At 40.4% G+C, this 19,761-nt stretch overlaps 1 pseudogene; it reads left to right on the top strand.

Annotated features, from left to right (window-relative positions):
- The first annotated feature begins 17,835 nt into the window (after positions 1 to 17,835).
- On the top strand, positions 17,836 to 18,312 carry LOC144306806 (large ribosomal subunit protein eL31 pseudogene; annotated as a pseudogene).
- Positions 18,313 to 19,761: the final 1,449 nt, after the last annotated feature.

Raw genomic sequence — 19,761 nt, 5'->3', positions numbered from 1 at the left:
AGGAAGAAGCAGGCTCCCCTCAGGGAGTCCAATGTGGGACTCGATCCCAGGATCCCAGGATCATAACCTGAGCAGAAGGCAGACGCTCAATCATGGAACCACCCAGGTGTCTCAATTCATGGCATTCTTATTGCCTCCACCACAGATGCTTCATCAGAAATGAGCTGGAGGGATTTAGAAGTTTTTGTTTTGTTTTGTCATCTTAAATGAAGGCTGCATATTAGAAGCTGGGTGTCAGATCTTCTAGCATGAAACTTTATATAACGGAATGTTCGAGAATCATTTCTGAGTAAATAACTTTCTTTCCTACCACTGAACCTAGCTTATCTCAGAGTATGTCGGTCACTCCTGATAATTCACCCACTTAGGGCACCTCCATGGTAGCAAAGTGGAACTGAGTCACCGAATATTTAAGTAACAGTGACCAGCATGTAGGTTTGTTTCCAGTTTCATAGCTCTCAGCCCCAACGTGTCGGGTCAGCTACACGTCAGTTTCCCAGTACTGGTTTTGCAAACTCAGAGCAAAATGAGAGTTCATTCACTCAACTACCAAACGGCAAAAGTGTGGAGAAAAATCCATATTTTTAGTTAGATGGATAAACGCAGATTGCTGCGCAAGGAAAGACGCAACTCTCCAAGCATGGCAATTGCCACCCTGGACCAGTCGTGCCAGGAGCAGAGCTCCTCAGGTGTGCTGGATGCAGGTGGACCCCCCGAGTAGCTTTGCCAGTGTCTGGTTTGACAACACATTTCAAACACAGCAGAAGCCTCGAAGTGGCAAAGCCCTAGACCCTTCAGAGGCCTCTGTGTACCCCGTGGAGGACAGTGGCAGGAAGTTCAATAAGTGAATCCTATATCAAACAGCAGTTGGGCACTTTTGGTTTCTCTGTCCTATTAAGGAAGTCATACACTTGAGAGAAATAAACCCACAAGATCTCTTTGGTGGTGGAACTTAAAAAAATATTTTCTCCCCTCCTGGTTCTATTTGTGGATAGTGCTGGCAGGCTAGTTAATAAAACACAATTGCCTTCCATCTCTGGGGCTAGGATTAATGTACCCTGATGGGTCAGGTTACCAGCATTTTAGTGTTAAAAGAAAGATAGAATGTATTTCAGTACATCAACTAATTTTGAGAAAACCAGATGGTTTCTTGTATCCAACTCAGGTGTCACAGCTGACTAGGTAACGACAAGCGCCGGTCCCCACCTTTGCCATGGCCGGTGTGCTCAGCAGGTGCTTGTGTGTGGTCCCAGGCATGTGGCACAGGTATCAGGGAATTCACATCACTCACACAGGCACTTCCAGGTGCCACCAAAAGAGCAGTTGCCTGAGTTTCCCCCTTGCTGTCCCAACCTATTAATTTTAATTGAGCACATTCGTATGATTAAGGTCACGTAAAGGCCTGGGGGCCAAGAATCCAGCTTGCATCACTGTGTCTGCCAGTTGCCTCAGTGCCTTTCCAAAACCCCCACAACCTGGCTCCTGCCGCTCCATTTGGAAATTGCTCTGCAAGCTCACTATTGACTTCCTTACTTTTAAATGTGATGTCTCCTCTCTGTCTTCATTTTCACCGACCTCTCTCTGCTGTTTGATTCTGTTGTTGGTCAGATTTCTTTGTGCACTTTTCTCTCTTGGTTTCCAGACCATCCTAAGAGCCTGGTCATGCTTCTGCCTCTGCTTCAGCCCCTTAGTCTCACTTTCTTTTGCTGTCAGCTCTTCCCCTACCAGATCATCTGCAGGTTTCCCTGAAATCTGTTCTAGGGGGCAGGCATCCTCTCTCTGCATGAAGATGTACCTTTACTGTCTTCGTTTCTCAGCCTTTTAGCCTTTCCTGCCCAATGTTTAATCAAATTCTATCCACTTGTCAAATTATTCTAGAAATAGCTAATGTACATTGTATGTCTCTAATATGCCAAGCACTGTGCTAGGCCTTTAGAAACATTACCTTAATTAATCCTCAAAACCAATCTGAAAAGGAAATGTTATCTCCCATTTATAGGGGAATAAGAAAGTTTTCCCTTGAGGACTCTGAGAGGTTTAGCAACTTTCCCCATATCCTGTAGCAATGGGGAAGCTGAGACATAAATTCAGGTTTATCTGTCAGCAACGTCCACACTCTCTACTGGAGGCATTGCAGCCCAGTGGCCAGGCTATGTCCTTTTGTGGACGTGCAGTCCTGGGTTTGAAATATAGCTCTACCACTTATGACACTTCCAATATTCAAGTGTTTTAGTTATAAAGTCAAGATGATGATAATACGTACCTCATGGGCTGCAAGTATACAGCTAATATAATACTTGGAACACAGTTCTCAAGCAATTTAATGCTCATATTGTCATTATTATACATACTCTTACTCCTAAGGCAAATGCCCTACCCAAAGCCTAACAAGTCACATTTCTTCCATGATAATCCTCACCCAGATATCTCTCTTCTAAGAGCTCTGCTGCACTTCCTGTATATACCATACCACTTAAACTTGATTGTTGTCCTCCTATTTTGTTCTCAAGCTCTCTAGCAGTTGTGCATTTGGTCACCAATGAATTATATCAATTTTGCTCTGAGAGTTACAAGCACAATCTAAAGGTAGAGCTTTATGAAGTTTTGGTAAGTGCTCTACATGATTTCAAAGACATCCCTGTGGTCTGTCCAAAAGCCAGTATTGGCTGGTTTGATCTCAGCTCTACCACTCCTCCAAATGCATTACTGTAGTCATTTCAAATTAGCTGCAGGAGCTTATTTTCTCATATCTCCCTCCCCCCCTCCCTTTCTCCCAGTGGTTCATCAATAGAATGTATTAGGAACCTGCTACATGGGACATCTCAGTTGGTTAAGCATCTGACTCCTGATTTCAGCCCAGGTCATGATCTCAGCGTCGTGAGATCAAGCCTTATGTGAGGCACAGTGGTGGGATATGCTGGAGATTTTTTCTCTCCCTCTCCCTCTGCCCTTCCCCCTTGCTTGCACTGTCTCTCTAAAATATAATAATATGGGATCCCTGGGTGGCGCAGCGGTTTGGCGCCTGCCTTTGGCCCAAGGCGCGATCCTGGAGACCTGGGATCGAATCCCACATCAGGCTCCCAGTGCATGGAGCCTGCTTCTCCCTCTGTCTGTGTCTCTGCCTCTCTCTCTCTCTCTCTCTCTCTCTGTGACTATCATAAATAAATAAAAAAAATAAAAATAAAAAATAAAAAAAATAAAATATAATAATATAATTATAAATAAATAAATAAATAAATAAATAAATAAATAAATAAATAAAATCTTCAGAAAAACAAAACAAAGCAAAAAACAAAGAAGAAGACCCTGCTATGTGCCAGGCACTATGCTGAGCACTGGGGATTCGACATTAAACAAAGCTTATGTAGCTCAGTCTAGTGGGGAGTTGAGAAAACAGTGAATCTATTATAAAACCATTTGTTGAGTATTAGAGAATATGAGCACCAAGGAATCCCAGGAGAGCCCCTAATCAGAACTGGGAAATTGAGGGTAGTTTCACAATGGAAGTGAGGTCCATGCTGAGACCAGAAGGTGCCACAGAAATTCGAATGGGGATGGCTTAGGGAGAATGTAAATGTTCCAGTCAGAGAAAATAACTTGTAGTATGGCTTATAAGTAAGGGAGAGCATGTGGGGTCAAGGAGCTGAACAAAAATTGGTAGTGCTGGCTCACTGGGCCCTGGTTGGAGATGGAAGCATGACCTGGTCACTGAAGCCTTCTGGACCATGTGAAAGGATGAAAACTTTACATAATGCTATATGTAAATGGCATTTTTTTCTCTTCAACATGAAAATTTCTTGGAGATTGGAATAGTCAAGAATATATTGAGGAAGGTTTGTTATGAGCAGTTGGAATAACCTGGGTGAAAGTTAGTGATGGCCTTTAGGATTTGGAAAATGTCTAGGGAATAGAACGTAGAGAAGTTCATGATAGATTTAGTGTTGGAGGAGACAGAGGACTTCAGAATGACTCCTGATCTCTGGTCTGGGCAGCTGGGTGGATACTGGTTCTAGTCAGTGGAGAAGGTACATAGGAGGAGGAGAAACTGGTTGGTGGAAAGGAATCTGTGTGTTCAATTTTGCTTAAGTCAATCTTGAGGTGACTATGGCACATCCAGATGGAGATGTCCAGTAGGTAGGACAATATGCAGGTGAGTCTCAGCAGGCAGACAAGGGCTTGACTTACAGACCTTACAACACAGTGTGTGTGTGTGTGTGTGTGTGTGTGTCTGTTTTATTTCCCCTGATTTGCCCTCTCTCCCTGCCCTCACTTAAACTCCAGTTGTTAAGACTGAGGTTAAGTTTTACTTCCTTGACTGAGAAATTCCCTTTTCTTCTCATCTTCACTCCAAAGTCATCACAGTGGAGTATAAACCTACAGTGGAGCCCTTACAAGGTTGCTTTGCTACTACCCACTGGTCCCTCACTTTGGATTCTCCTCTACCTGGAGGCAAGGGCTTTGCTTGGCTCATCTCCATACCAAACTTAATGCCTGGCAGATGTGTGTTTAATGAATATTTTTGCATACATTGTAATTAGAAGCTTGCTATGGTCAAAATGGCAAAATGCCCTTGCTTGCTTGGGCTCCTCTAATTTTCCACCAACATACCCAAGACCTGATTTACAAACCCAACTAGATTTTCCTAGGAAAGTACCTGCTCCGAACTTGTTACCTCACTCACCTCTCAAACATATCATTCCTGACTGAACACCAAACACTGCTAAGACACAGTACTAAGGTGCTAAGGAGGAAAACAGAAATGAATCAATACATTCTCTGCCTCGAGGGGACACTCAGCTGCAGATTGAAGAATGAAAGATATCTAGGTTCTGCAGGCAAGAAGAAAGAGGCCCCATCTCCTCACGTCACATCTCCGAGGTGCTGCCCACCAGGGCTATATTTGGGTCCTGTCCCCAGTCTTCCAGGATTACTTTCCAGACTTCAGTTTTTCAGATGGTCCTTGTCCTAGGCTACTCTAGATTTCTAATGGGAAGACCTTGCTAAAGCTTGAAAACCGAACTTTGGAAATCCATTCGGGAAACCTACCAGAATTCCAGATTTTACAAATGGCATTTTAGAGAGTTTTCCCGAGGTTGTCAAATGAACAATATCAAGTAGCCTCTGCATAGGTCTGAGCCTGCTATAAAATGGATCAGTAGGTAAAATCATGGCAACAATAAGTAGTAAAGTGAAATGCATCGTACTCTTTACTTACGATGCAACAAGGTAGACCAACCTTGACAATGGCTTTCATTAAAAGAACTTGCAGTTTGAAGAATCTTGAAGTGCTTTTCTTAGTTTCCAGCTAAGACATGAATATTTTATTTAAGATTTTATTTATTTATTTGAGAGAGGAGGGGAGAGCATGAGCAGGGGTAGGGGAGTGGGAAGGAGCAGAGGGACAGGGACAACCAGACTCTACCCTGAGCGTGGGGTTCCATCCCAGGACCCTGAGATCATGACCTGAGACCAAATCAAGAGTGAGCCACCCAGGTGCCCAAAGATGTGAATGTTTCAGACACACTTTGTGAGGGTGTGTATGAGTTTAAGTGAACACCTGACGGTCATACTGTAACAGACTGTGTCTCTTGAGAATCTATGTTCCTTTGTTTTATAGGAAGGGTGTCTCATGTTCCCTGCGTGTGCTGCAGACCATGGGTCGGCAGGAGCAGAAGCCCAGATACTGTGCCCTTGACCCTTGTTGGCAGTAGCCTGTCGCAGCGGGCCGAAGGGCTTCTTCGAGGTGACAGGACAGTTTGGAAAAGATAGGCAGGCTGCTTAGACAGACAGATGTCTCTGAAAAATGGACCTCAGGCCACCAGTCTCAGGCTGCGAAGACGATGGAAAAAGCCTCTAACAGGAATGCTTTCGCTTCTGAAATTCGGAAAAATAAATTTCCCAAGGACTGTAAAATGACTCTTGTCTCCTATATTGATATTTGTCTCTGAAAAATAAATGTCTTTTTGCATTATTTAAATAGCACATAATTAAGTACTAAGGGCTCTCTGTTGTTTGTACCCCAAGCACAGCTGGTGAGGTTTGCAGGCCTAGAGGGCCGCAGAGAAGCATGGCTCATAGGGCGGGAGAGAGAAAAGAACACTCGGGAAAGAGAGGCAGACAGGGACCAGGGGTGGGAGGAAGAGAAAGGAAATGTTTAACATTCAGAATTTGTCCACAGCCGATAATTTATTGGAACTCATCTGTAACAAGGCCTGGCACTGATTTATAAGTTGATTTGAAAAATAAATAAAAGTGATAGAAACCTGCATTTGGTTTTAATGATAGACTGTTGCAGCGTGAAAAGTAAGGATATGAAACATTGCAAGGAAATTAGATAGTATGCCCCGAAGACAATTGCAGCTACCAGCCCATTAATTGTTAGATATTTATTATTAAAAATTTCTTTTCATGAGTGACTGCAGAATATTTGTGCTACTCAAGCTGTTGAGTTCTGACATGAATGGAGTGTGGGGAGCTCATTTGTTTCTGTGTGTGTGTGTGTGTGTGTGTGTGTATAACTGGCAAGGCAACTGACCAAACTGGGTGATAGATCTTTACTGCAAAAACACAAACACAGAGGGGCTGCCTCTCAGACCACTCAGAACAGAGCAAGGAACGCTAGAGCAATTGTCGTTTCTGGAGCCATCATCATTGCCATCTTCATCATCATCAGCATCGTCATCATCATCATTATTATTTTTTTAAAATATTTTATTTGTTTATTTGAGAAGGCATGAGCGGAGTGGTGGGAAGGGCAGAGGGAGAGGGAGAAGCAGGCTTCCTACTGAGCAGGGAGCCCTTCTCGGGGTTTGATACCAGGACAGGACCCCGGGATCATGACCTGAGCCGAGGGCAAATACTTAACCAACTGAGCCACCCAGGTGCCCCCATCATCATTATTATTACTGCTATTATTTTTAACTCTCATGTAAACACAAACTAAATCATTTGACCCCAGAAAATAACATTACTGGCAAGAGCACTCCAGAGGGATTCAGCCTAAGAATATGAAGAGCAATATTTTTTTATCTCACCAGCATTTAATTTATACTGTTTTATTTTGGCCTGGGAATATCTAGAAGGATTGCTACTTGAGCATATCACAGTTTAGATTATTATACATAATGGATACACCCCAAAACAAGGTCTCCCCCTTCCAAGCTTTAGAGTACGTAAAATCACTTTCTTAAAAAAATGGGATATTTGTGTGCTTATAGAGATTAAAAAAAAAGAAGAGTAAGTCTTTAATTAACTGGAAATTCCTCATCATTACAGACTAACATTGAAATTGTCCTTCATTCTTTTTTTTTAAGATTTTTAAAAATTTATTTACTCATGAGAGACACAGAGAGAGAGGCAGAGAGACACAGGCAGAGGGAGAAGCAGGCTCCATGCAGGGGGCCCCACCCCTCCATGCAGGGGTCTCCAGGATCACTCCCTGGGCTGAGGGCGGCGCTAAACCGCTGAGCCACCAGGGCTGCCCCCATTCTCTTTTTAATTAATATTTGCAACTTTATATTTGTGTTTTCTTATTTGTCAGATATCTTTAAGAAAAGGATATATGTGGACAGACTTCCATTTTTTAAACTAATTAACTGGTTCAGATACATATATATATTTTTTTTTAATATTGAAAGGCATTTAATAGCCAGTCTTAATTCCTGATTCACTCTTAGGGTTATTTTCAGTTTTACTTTTCCATCGTGTGGTGAAGAAGTAAACAGACAAATAATTTACAGAGGGGAAGGCTGCCATAGCAAAGACACAGTTGTTTATGCAAATAGTGCATTTAAAAAGTAGCTGTGATGAATTGCCATGCAAATCCACAAATCCATAAATTTAGCTTGCCATGATTTAATGTCATTTGTATCCAATAAAAATACAGTCCAAAAAGTACAGTCTAAGTGGTCCATGTGCCATGATATCCAGCTTTGCCATGGAGCGATTTACAAATGCTGTTCTTTGCTACTCCGTTTCACTGATGGCTTTTGCTGAACTCCTCAGTCAACCACTGAAGATTCGAGTAAACTCTGGAGCTGAGACTATGGCTAGATGGTAAGATTCCTGAGGGGAGAGCCTGGGGCTATATCTATCTTTGTAGCTTCAGAGCCCAGCCTGGTGCCTATGACTTTGAGAACAGACTGATCAGCTGACTCAGCCGGAAGGCTTCATTTTGAAGAGTTTGTGAAAACTACCAACCAGTGTTTATCGCCTCCCATCCTTCCCCCTTCCCCGAGTGAGGAGGGCATTTCAGCTACTGATACATAGATGCTGTCCCTGTGGTTGAGAACCAGGCTTGCATCCTGGAATAAAGGATTTATACTATAAGGGGGCACGCAAGTTCCCTACAGCTCTGCCAGTTGCTCTACCCTTTCTTCTTCCTTTTCTCCTCTCCTTTTCCATCTCCTCCTCCTCCTCTTCCTCCTCCTCCTCCTCCTCCTTCTTCTTCTTCTTCTTCTTCTTCTTCTTCTTCTTCTTCTTCTTCTTCTTCTTCTTCTTCTAATTCATTCTCCTTTTCCATCTCCTTCTCCTACCTCCTTCTCCTCCCCCTTCTTCTTCTTCTTTTAAAGATTTATTTATTTATTTCAGAGAGAGAGAGAAAGGAAACATGCATGCAAAGGGGTGGAGGGGCAGAGGGACAGAGGGGGAGAGAATCTCAAGCACACTCCCTGCTGAGCTCAGAGCCTGACATAGGATTTAATCTCAGGACTCTGAGATTGCGACCTGAGCTTAAATCGAGTCAGGTTCTCAACAGACTGAGCCACCCAGGCACCCCTGCTCCACCATTCACTGGAGCCCACCCACTCCTGTCCTCTCTACAAATCACCTTATCTATCATTTCGTACAGATATCCTTAACTCCAACCCTCTCCATCTCAGCTTTGCTTACATTTCCTTTCCTTTTCTCTCTCTCTCCTGTCTCAAATTCATTTTCCAAAATCAACTCTGCTGCCTCTCGGGCCTGTCTACTCCCCACACATAGTCATTATCCTTTTAAACTATAAGTCAGGGACACCTGGGGGGCTCAGTTGGTCTGCCTTCAGCTCAGGTCATGATCTAGGGGAAGGCTTGTGTGGTGTGTCTAGCAGTGATGGTGAGGGTGGTGAGGGTGGATGCCTCCAAGATGAGGGAGCTAGGCCATCTGCCCAATGTCCTGGCCTGGTGGGACCATTCCCTATTCTCTACCCTCCTCAGAAGTCTCTGCAAATGGAGGCTCTGACTAATTTTTTCCCCCAAAACTAGATAGAAGCTTATGTCTATTTTCCTAGAGCAATTATTAATGGTAACCCCTTTCATTTTCAGAAGTATCTAGGTTTGGATGATGTTATGGTAGCCACCTCTTATCTGGTGGTAATACATTTTAAGGCCCCAGTGGATGCCTGAAATTGGGGATTAAGAGACTATTAACAATAACTACTAACAAAATAGAGTAATTATAGCAATACACTGAACTAAAAGCCAGGTGAATATGGTCTCTCTCTCCAAATAGCTAATTGCATTATACTCTTCTTGGGAGGATATGAGATGATAAAATGCCTCCATGATGAGATGAAGTGAGGTGAAATGTATATACACTATCACATAGTTTTAGCCTACTCTTGACCTTTTGATAATAGCTCAGAAGGAGGACCATCTACTTCTGGACTGTGGGTGCATGGGGGTAACTGAAACCATGGAAAGCAAAACCCTTCAAATAAGAGGGAACCACTGTATATGATTATCTATCAAACTTTCCTATAGAAATGTCTTGACTGGCTGTGATCTATTCCTTTTCAAAACCACATCATCTATCTTTTTTTTTTTTTTTTTTTGGTGTTTTCCTGGTTATAGTCATTTATTATGGTCTTCACTTCTTCCTACTAAAGTTTTGAACATGAAGACTGTACCTCAGTAGAAGCTGCCAGAGTACCTAGGACAGTGCCTTGCACAGAAGTGAATACCCAAGCCTGTGTGTTGAATGATAAGTGACTGACTGACGGACTAGAAACTAAGTAGAAAGACCCACTACTGACATAGGGAGTTTGAAACCCATGAGTTTGGATCTCATTTCTTCATAAAAGCTATACAAAATGGTGAATTTTCCTCCCAAATCATGAAGTAGAGGAATTTTTAAAGAGTTTACAAACTACAAAGTACAAAAGTATCTGTTTAGCTACTGAATTTAGAACAGTGTTTTCTAAGATATGTTCTCAGAACATGAGTTGTATCTAATGTTGGAGTGTTTATCATAAAATGAATTATGAGGTCAATTAAGTAAATGCTGTGTTAGAGCTTACTGAGATTTTTAGTATACACTTTTTGGTTAATAGTGAGATTCTCAGAATTCTTAACAAATAAATGTGCATGGCAAATCTGTAAAGAGGGACTATAGTATCTCATATTTTCCAAATTTAATTGATCATGAGCACTTCTTCTGAATTCTTTCACCTCCTTTTCTTATGGAGCCTGTCTAAGGGAAATAGTAATTTAGGAAATGGTTTTACAATTACTTCTAAGGATATCTCCACGACATTCATTTCCCAGGTTAATTCTAACCACAAGTTGTTAATACACCTCAAAATCTTATGAGGCAATTTTCCCTGGAGTCAGTTTCTTAATTGAGATTTCTTGATGAGCATGACCAGTTGGGACTCCATTCATGCCTTTGAAGCACAAGGACTCTAATACTGTTGGACTGAGCTCAGGCCCTCAATCTGGACAATTCAGCTTCCATCCTTTGCTTTTTATTACCGTTTTTGCTCAGTGCTTCATAAATTCATGCTGAATTCTTTTACTTTCAGCCTCTCTTGCTCCTTTCTGTACCTATCCTGCATAAGCTCCTATACTCCGCTGCCCCACTGTTTCATCAAAGCACATCCTGGGCAGTAGCCCTAAGTGGTTCTCTTTTTCCTGTGGAGTCATTTCCAACTTATTCACCTGTCTGAGTGCTGTCTGAAGAGCTCCACAGAGTGATGATATATTTAATTCTGCTAAACAGATTAGAAAAACATTTGTAGGAGGAAATTTTTTCTATTGCATATAAAAATTACAGACACAAGCATATCTCTCTTAAGAACACACTGTCAAACTAAGCAAGCTTGGCTATTTTCTGGAAATTCCTTGCTGCTTGTATTTTCATTTTAGTTAAAGTGTTAAACTTTTAAAGGAAAACCTTTTTTCCTATTACTGATATAATTGACATAGAGCATTGTGTGAGTTTAAGATGTACAGACAACATGATTTGACTAACATTGATTTTGAAATGATCACCACATTAAGTTTAGTTAACATCCATCATCTCATACAGATACAGAAAGAGAGAAGAAAGAAAGAATGAAAGAACGAACGAACGAAAGAAAGAAAAGGAAAGAAATTTCTTTTTTTGTGGTAGGAATTCAGGATTTACTCACTTAACAATTTTGTTGTATACCATACGGCAGTGTTAACCATAGCCATCATGTTGTACCTTGTGTCCCTAGCACTTATAACTGGAAGTTTGTACCTTTTGATCACTTTCCTACAATCCCTCCTGCCTCCAACCTCTGTCTTTGATACTCTGGTTACCACAAATCTGATCTCTTTTCCTGTGAGTTAGATTTTCTCTTCTCTTTCTTTATTTTTGATTCCACATATAGGTGAGATCATATACACATTATTTATATTTCTCTATCTGATTCTTTCACTTAGCATAAATGCCTTCTGTGTACATCCATGTCATCATGAATAACAGGATTTCCCTTTTTTGTGGTTGAATAATATTCCATTGTATATATATGTATCAGATCTTCTTTATCCATTTATTTTAGAATATTATGAAAATCTATATGCCAACAAGTTGGACAGCCTGTAAAAAATGGATAAATTCCTAGAAATATATAAACTACCAAAAACAAAACTGGAAGAAATAGAAAACTGGACCAGACTGATAACCAGCAAAGGAATTAAATCAGTAACCAAAAAACTTCCAACAAACAAAAGTCAAGGACCAGATGGCTTCACAGGCCAATTTTAACAAACATGTAAAGAGGAGCTAATACCTATTCTTCACCTATTCAAAAAAAAAAAAAAAGTGGAAAACAAGGAAAACTTCCAACTTCATTCTATGAGGCCAGTATTACCCTGATTCCAAAACCAGATAAAGAATCCACTAAAAAAGAGAACTATAGACCAATATCCCTGATGAACACAGATGGAAAAATTCTCAATAAAATACCAGCAAACCGAATCCAACAATACATTAAAAAATAATTCACCACAATCAAATGGGATTTATTCCTGGGTTGTGAGGGTAGTTCAATATTGGCAAATCAATCAATGTGATATGCTACATTAATAAAAGGAAGGATAAGAACCATATGATCATTTCAATAAATGCAGAAAAGCATTTTACAATGTACAACATCCATTAATGATAAAAACTCTCAACAAAGTAGGTTTAGAGGGGACATACCTCAACATAATAAAGGCCATATATTAAAAACCCATAGTTACTATCATCCTCAATGGGGGAAAAACTAAGAACTTTTCCTCTATGGTCAGGAACAAGACAAGGATGTCCACTCTCATCACTGTTGTTCACCATAGTACTAGAAGTCCTAGCCTCAGCAATCAGACAACAAAAAGAAATAAAAGAGATCCACGTCAATAAGGAAGAAGTAAAATTTTCACTATTTCAGATGACAGGATATTATACCCTGAAAGAGTCCACCAAAAAACTCTTAGAACTGATGAACTCCACTTTATTCTTGTAAAATATAATCTTCCACTACTGCTTTCCCATCCCCTGTACCCTCACCACTCTGAGTGTGGTAACAGACAAGCAGCCCCAACACCACTTAAAAGCTTGTTAGAAATATTGATTCTTTTTTTTTAAATTTATTTATTCATGATAGTCACACAGAGAGAGAGAGAGAGAGAGAGAGAGAGGCAGAGACACAGGCAGAGGGAGAAGCAGGCTCCAGGCACCTGGAGCCCGACGTGGGATTCGATCCCGAGTCTCCAGGATCGCGCCCTGGGCCAAAGGCAGGCGCCAAACCGCTGCGCCACCCAGGGATCCCAGAAATATTGATTCTTATTGCAGATAATTCTTCTCTCTCTCCAAACCTAATGAATAAGAATCTGCTCTTGAACAGGGAGGGTTCCCTAAGCACACTACTTTTGAGGAAGGAGGTGAGGGTAGCCACTTAAATCTCAGTTTTCTCATTTGTAAAGAATAATCTCTCTCATAGGACTGCTATGGAAATGAAATAAAACAATGTATTTTGGTGACTGAAATGTGCTGGTAATTTGAGTTATGTGATGCTGGTTTACTCACTGTCCCTGCTCACCCATACCCCTTTCTGCATCTCCCTGTCCCTCTGCCTGGAATGTCTTCCCTCTAAGTATCTGAATTATCCCTGCTATTTGCTTAATTATGTACCACCAAAATTCATATATTAAAATCCTAACCCCCAGTATCTGAGAATGTGACTCTTTGGAGATAGGGCCTTTAAAGAAGTGATTGGTTAAAATGAGGTCATTAGGATGGGCCCTAACCCAAGACAGCTGGTGTTTTTATAAAAAGAGGAGGTCGGGATACAGACACACACAGAAGGAAGACCACATGAGGTCACAGGGAGAAGATGGCCATTACGGGACAAGAAGAGAGGCCTCAGAAGAAATCAACCCCACCTGCCAATATTTTGATCTTGGACTCCCTGCCTCCAGAACTGGGAGGAAATAAATGTCTGTGTTTAAGTCTTTCAGTCTATGGTGTTTGTTAGAGCAGCCTTAGCAGACTAATATTCTGTCTTCCAAGTTTCAGGAAGTTCCAGGTGTGCTCTCTTCTGGCCCCTGATTTCACATCCCCTACAACCCCAATCTACACAACTACGTTGGTGGAATTCTAATTAACTTGACACACATACATGTCTTACATCTTCCAATATGTATTATGATTCTGGAGACTGGGAAAACTCTATACATGGCACGGTCCACTTTACTTGCCTGTGAATAATAGTTGGTCAATATATACTTGTTGATTGATTGGTTGAAAGAAGAATCCCAGTCAACTGTGCAAGCTGACCCAAGAGTAATTCTTCTGCCTCTAGATAAGCAAAGCAGGTTTTGCTCTAAGTCTCCATTTGGCATGCATTGGTGCCAGTCTCATGACTTAATAGAGGTGTTTATACGTTCATTTTGGGAGCAGCCCAAACTGTGGGAACAAGTGATCTTAAGGGCTTACCTTCAAATGAAAACTTCTAACTTCTTATTTTATTTGACCTCCCAGGCCGACTCCATCCAACAACAATGTGGAACAGGCAAAGATGTTAACATTCCCATTTGAAAGGTAAAAAATCTGACGTTCAGGAAGGTCAAGGCCCCTAACTAGTTAGTAGCCAGAATGGCAAGGGGGAGTTTCCTGGTGTTCTGCAACAAATAGGTCCTGTGATGATGTTCTTAATGAGGGGGTCTTCATAGTAAAAAAAGAGAAAGGGCTCTCACTCCTCTCCCCACCCCATCCTTCCCACAAAACAAAAAAATAGAACTTGCATGTAAACAAGTCAGAAACCACATTTTTCAACTCTCTGCCACAACTCCTTAAATTTAAAACCAAAATTGAAAGCAATCTCCATAGAGTTTCTCTGGAGAGAAATGACCTACTTCAGCTTATATTCCTCCTAGTATTTGCTCTGAGCCTTGGGAATTACCTTGTCCATGTATTTTCATTCAGAATGAATGCTCTAATATATTTCTTTAATCATCTGTTGCATCAGAGAATATTGTTTCATGCATATTAAAGACTTGAGCATGTAATAGACCAGTGTTCTGACTAATAAAAGCACTCAAAGCATGTCACTAGTCTTATTGCTTTTCTTGGCTTCAGGATAGATGTGTTTTATTTGGCAAGTAATAATAATAATACAAATAATAATGATGATAATAGCACTTATATTAAACAAAGGGAATTATTTTATTTTAAAAGGGTGCCATGGCATTGTACAGATCATTATTCTTTCAAAGGGGTTGGCCCTCTACCCTCCTTCTAGAGTGTTTAATTCCCTATTCAGGCAAATCAATCAATGAATGTAGGAAACTTCTCTGTGCCCAGCATCAGGCTCTGCAGAAGTAATACAGACCCAACTGTTATGAGAATGTCTTCTAGTCTGATTTGGGTTTGTAAGACTTTCACAAAATAACTAAAAGTACAAACCACTCTAAGAATACTCTAAGAATAAACAGAGAAGGGAAGGTCTTTGTAGAGGGATGAGGCTTAAGCAGGATTTTGGTAGAAGAGAAAGATGGAGATGGATGGACCAAAGATAGGAGGTGTTTCTGGGCAAGGGGAAAAATATGAACAAAGGCACAATGTTGGGTCTTCATTTAATAGACATTCACTCTTTCACTCATTTTTCTAGGTGGAGGGCCACAAAGATAAAAGACATGAACTGTGTTCTAGAGTCAAAAGTAGAACAGACTAGCAGATCGTTGTATACAGAGTGATGAGTGCCATGCAAGAGCAAAGCACTGTACACTCATTGACTTCAGAAGAGGGTGACACGACATGATTGGGGGAGAAACAAGAGTATAAAGATATTTCCCTGGAGTTGTTCATGCCTAAGAGGAACAGGAAGGAATTAGCCAGAAGAAGAAGGAGAGGAAGAAGATCCTAAGCAGAGGGAATCATTTGATGAGGGCAAGTGAGAGAGAAGAGAGAGTTTGTTGTGTTACAGTTTGGCTGGAATGAGACGTGTGTGCAAGGCACAGTGATGGATGAGGCTGGAGACACTGGCAGGGACCAGGCTGAGGAGAACTTGGTAAATCGTACCAAAGAATTCTGACATTGCTCTGGAAGTGGCCAGGAACAAATACTATCTTTGTGAAAGGGGAAAAGGGAGGAAGGCCTGGTTGGAGCACAACCTTCTGTGAGGGTTCAAGGAAAAGAGAGAGAGAGAGAGAAGAGGAAAGATAATGGAGGATTTTGCTTGTCTTTCACACAAGTTTGGGTTTGAGCTGGGACATAATGTGGTCACTGGAACAATATTCTTGTTCTGGTATTTCTTTTTGTGAGACTCATTTGACATGAGCTTCATGCACATGATAATATGCAATCAAAATAATCAAACCAGATTGTGTGAACGGGGGCAATCACAGTCATACTCTCTGATTTTGCTAACATCATTTAATGATGACAAGGGGAAAATTAATGTTGTGTCCTTAATGATCTCAACTGATGCTAATCTTTCTCAAATACTATTTTGTCCCAATTTCTGATGCATTTAAATTCCTTGTAAAAAATAACAGGTGCTAAAGTGAACCCAAGTGTCATAACTGGTACGTTAGTATTTTAATCACAATCTGTAGACTCAAAAATCTTTAGAAGTAGACCTACTAGCACTAAGTTAGAACTGTGCAAAGTCAGTGGACATTGTCTTGCTTCCTTGATCTCCATCAATCAAGAACATTTGGGTGGTTTTTAATGACAAGGTAATGAAAAATGGAAATGTGCAAGAGATACTAAGAGTGGAATATTTCAATGTAATCCTTTAGCATGGTTCTGAAAATAAATTCACACAATCTTGCTATCCCTTTTACCAGCTTGTAAAATGCCCTTAAAATTTTCCCACACAAATGCCCCAGGGATAAATGATGCAACTAATGGCAATTTTCTGTATGACTTCAGGATTTATTGCTGAAAATGGAATGTCCTGTCATTTAGAGATTTCATATCTTCCAGGAGTCAGTAAGTAAGTATTGTCTTTGTGGATCCTCCTACAATTTAGGAGTGGGATCCAGATATAATGAAAGAGGAGACAGGTAGTATCTCTTTAATCTAATAGGCTCAAAAAAGCTTATCTTCAGGGAAACTTAAGGGATCAAGATAAAATGAAAGTTAATCAAAACTACCTAAAATTTTTGTATAATGGAAAAATAGGGTTTTTTTAGACATGTAATTGGATTTTAGGAAAAGTAGATTATGGATCATTTTTTTTATGAAATCCCCAAAGAAACTATTGAAAAAATTAATACAAGAGGTGATCCAATGGAAGTGTTAGTAAACAGTACATCTGAAATAAATATAAAATTTTAAAAATGCAAAACGTGCTCAAATTGTTCTAGCTTATGCAAAAAAAATCTGGCAAAAAATTTCATGGTAGAAAGAAGCAAAAACAAATATACTACCTTCGAATAAGCTTTAAAAGTGCTGGCATTGGAAAATGACAATAAGCTTTTCAAAATATACATTATAGTAAGTTCTGGATATATGCTTTTTTTTTGTTGTTATGCTATTTTTCCTTGACTAGGAGTTCAGAAAACATTCTACAATTCTCAACACAGTGTACAGCCTTGCTCATTGGCTCAGTCTGTTCAGGCTGATACAACAAAATACAACAGACTGGGGGCTTAATCAACAGACATTTATTTTCTCACAGCTCTGGAGGCTGTCATGGTTGTTTCCACGGTAGCCTGGCTTGCACATGGCTACCTTCTTTCTTGTTCCCACATGGCCTTTCCTTGGTACATATGTGTAAAGAGATCTCTGAAGTCTCTTCTTCTTTGGATAAAGACACCAGTCTTAGTGGATTGGGGCCCCATCCTAATGACCTTACTTAACCTTATTGATCCTGTCTCCAAATAGTTATCTTGGGGTTAAGGCTTCAACATAAGTGCTTTGTAGGGGGCACAATTCAGTCCCTAACACTCATCAGTATAAACTCTGAGAAGAGCTAAACCACAAATTAAATTATTAAAACTCTTACAGCAATAGTTTCTTCTAGTCTTTTATGTATTTATATATAAATATTTTTTTTGTTACATAAGTCCCTATGCCAGGTGTCATGTATAACCTCTAGATGTATTTATAAGAATATCAGCAACAATACCCCGCGCCCTTCCTTTCCAACTAGGGCCCGGCAGAATGGCTCCCGCAAAGAAGGGTGGCGAGAAGAAGAAGGGCCGTTCTGCCATCAACGAGGTAGTGACCAGAGAATACACCATCAACATTCACAAACGTATCCATGGAGTGGGTTTCAAGAAGCGTGCCCCTCGGGCACTCAAAGAGATGCGGAAATTTGCCATGAAGGAGATGGGAACTCCAGATGTGCGCATTGACACCAGGCTCAACAAAGCTGTCTGGGCCAAAGGAATAAGGAATGTTCCATACCGTATCCGTGTGCGGTTGTCCAGAAAACGTAACGAGTATGAAGATTCACCAAACAAGCTCTACACGCTGGTTACCTACGTACCTGTCACCACTTTCAAAAATCTACAGACTGTTAATGTGGATGAGAACTAATCGCTGATTGTCAAATAAAGGTATAAAACTGCAAAAAAAAAAAAAAAAAAAAAAAAGCAACATTGGGGCACCAGGGTGGGTCAGTTGGTTAAGCGTACAACTTTGGATCTCAGTTCAGGTCTTGATCTCAGGGTTCTGAGTTCAAGCCCAACAGTAGGCACCACGTGGGGTGTGGAGCCTACTTAAAAACAAACAAACAAAACAACAACAAAACAAAACAAAACAAAACAAAAAGAATATCAGCAACATTGACATAATTCTTTGGAGATTAAAGTAGCATCCTAATAAAAGCGGTGGATATGAAGTCTAGGCTGGAACACCCAGATGGTGAAGGAGAGGCTTAATAGAGGAAAGGAATATCTCACCTAGATAGGTGAGAGCAGAAGGAACCTTGTTCAGGCTCATTTCTTCAGGGAGAATAATGGGTTTGGGTTTTAGAAGCTTACTGCTGTTATCTATCACCCAGAGCTTTCAGGTGGACAAACATGGCTTCCCAGAAGGTAGCCTCACTTCTGCCCCAACCATTCCTGCCTCTACTTCAGAGTAAAATCGTAGACAATTGGCAAAATCCTGGCATCCCTTAATTTCCTCTTCTCTAAAGCAAAGTGTACATCCTAATAAAACCCTATTATTCTTCTAGCAGTCTGACTTGGATTCTCCTAAGAATTCCTTCTGGAGAATGCATAATCTGGTTCCAGTATTTCTAGAATACTTTCTGTGTAACATATAGAAACCTTCCTTTCCCTTCTAGGCATAAGCAGCTATGCAATGCCAGCTTTATGGCCAACTTGATTAAATTCTGAGGTGTAATCTGGAAACCACTGTAATCTGAGAAGTAGGAAGGAAGAGGAAAAAAATATAGTATAAAATCCAAGTAAATGGCCTTATTTCCCTGGCCCTGTTATGTAGTTAGCTCGTTTATTTAGAAGTAATTTAGTTTTAATTACCCCAATTCTGTTTCTGTAATGCTCATGTTTAAAGGGATAGATTAAATTTAAGCTTTATGTGTTGAGAATAGAATTTCTTTCTGTTTTTTTAACCAACATTAGAGCTTTATTCAGCAAATGCTGTTCTTAGTTTATTAGACAATTCAAAATATCTACACTTACGTGGGACGTATCATGTCATCACCACAGAATGACATGGTAGGAACACTTTATATCACTATAATGCCATCATTTATACTTTTTATGATATTCCACATATGGCACCCATATATTGCAGATGTTAATAAAGTTATATACCTCATTCAATCTTTTTCTCAGAATATCATTTATCATAGCATGTATCAGTCAATATGAAAAGGTGGTCACATTATATAATTTAGGTCAATCTCATAGCCTCACTTGAGAGCTTTATCAAGCTTTATCGTTAGTTTGATGTTGATGTGATTTCTGGGTCATGTAGATACAGAGGGTGGGATTTTCCTTAGGGATATCCTTGATAAAGAGGAAGTAGAGGGATGCCTGGGTGGCTTAGTCGGTTGAGTGGCTGACTCTTTGTCTC

The sequence above is a fragment of the Canis aureus genome, chromosome 37, assembly GCF_053574225.1.
Source record: "Canis aureus isolate CA01 chromosome 37, VMU_Caureus_v.1.0, whole genome shotgun sequence".
Classification (NCBI taxonomy): Eukaryota; Metazoa; Chordata; class Mammalia; order Carnivora; family Canidae; genus Canis; species Canis aureus.
The sequence above is the reverse complement of the archived record's forward strand: the minus strand, read 5'-3'. Positions and strand labels throughout refer to the sequence as shown.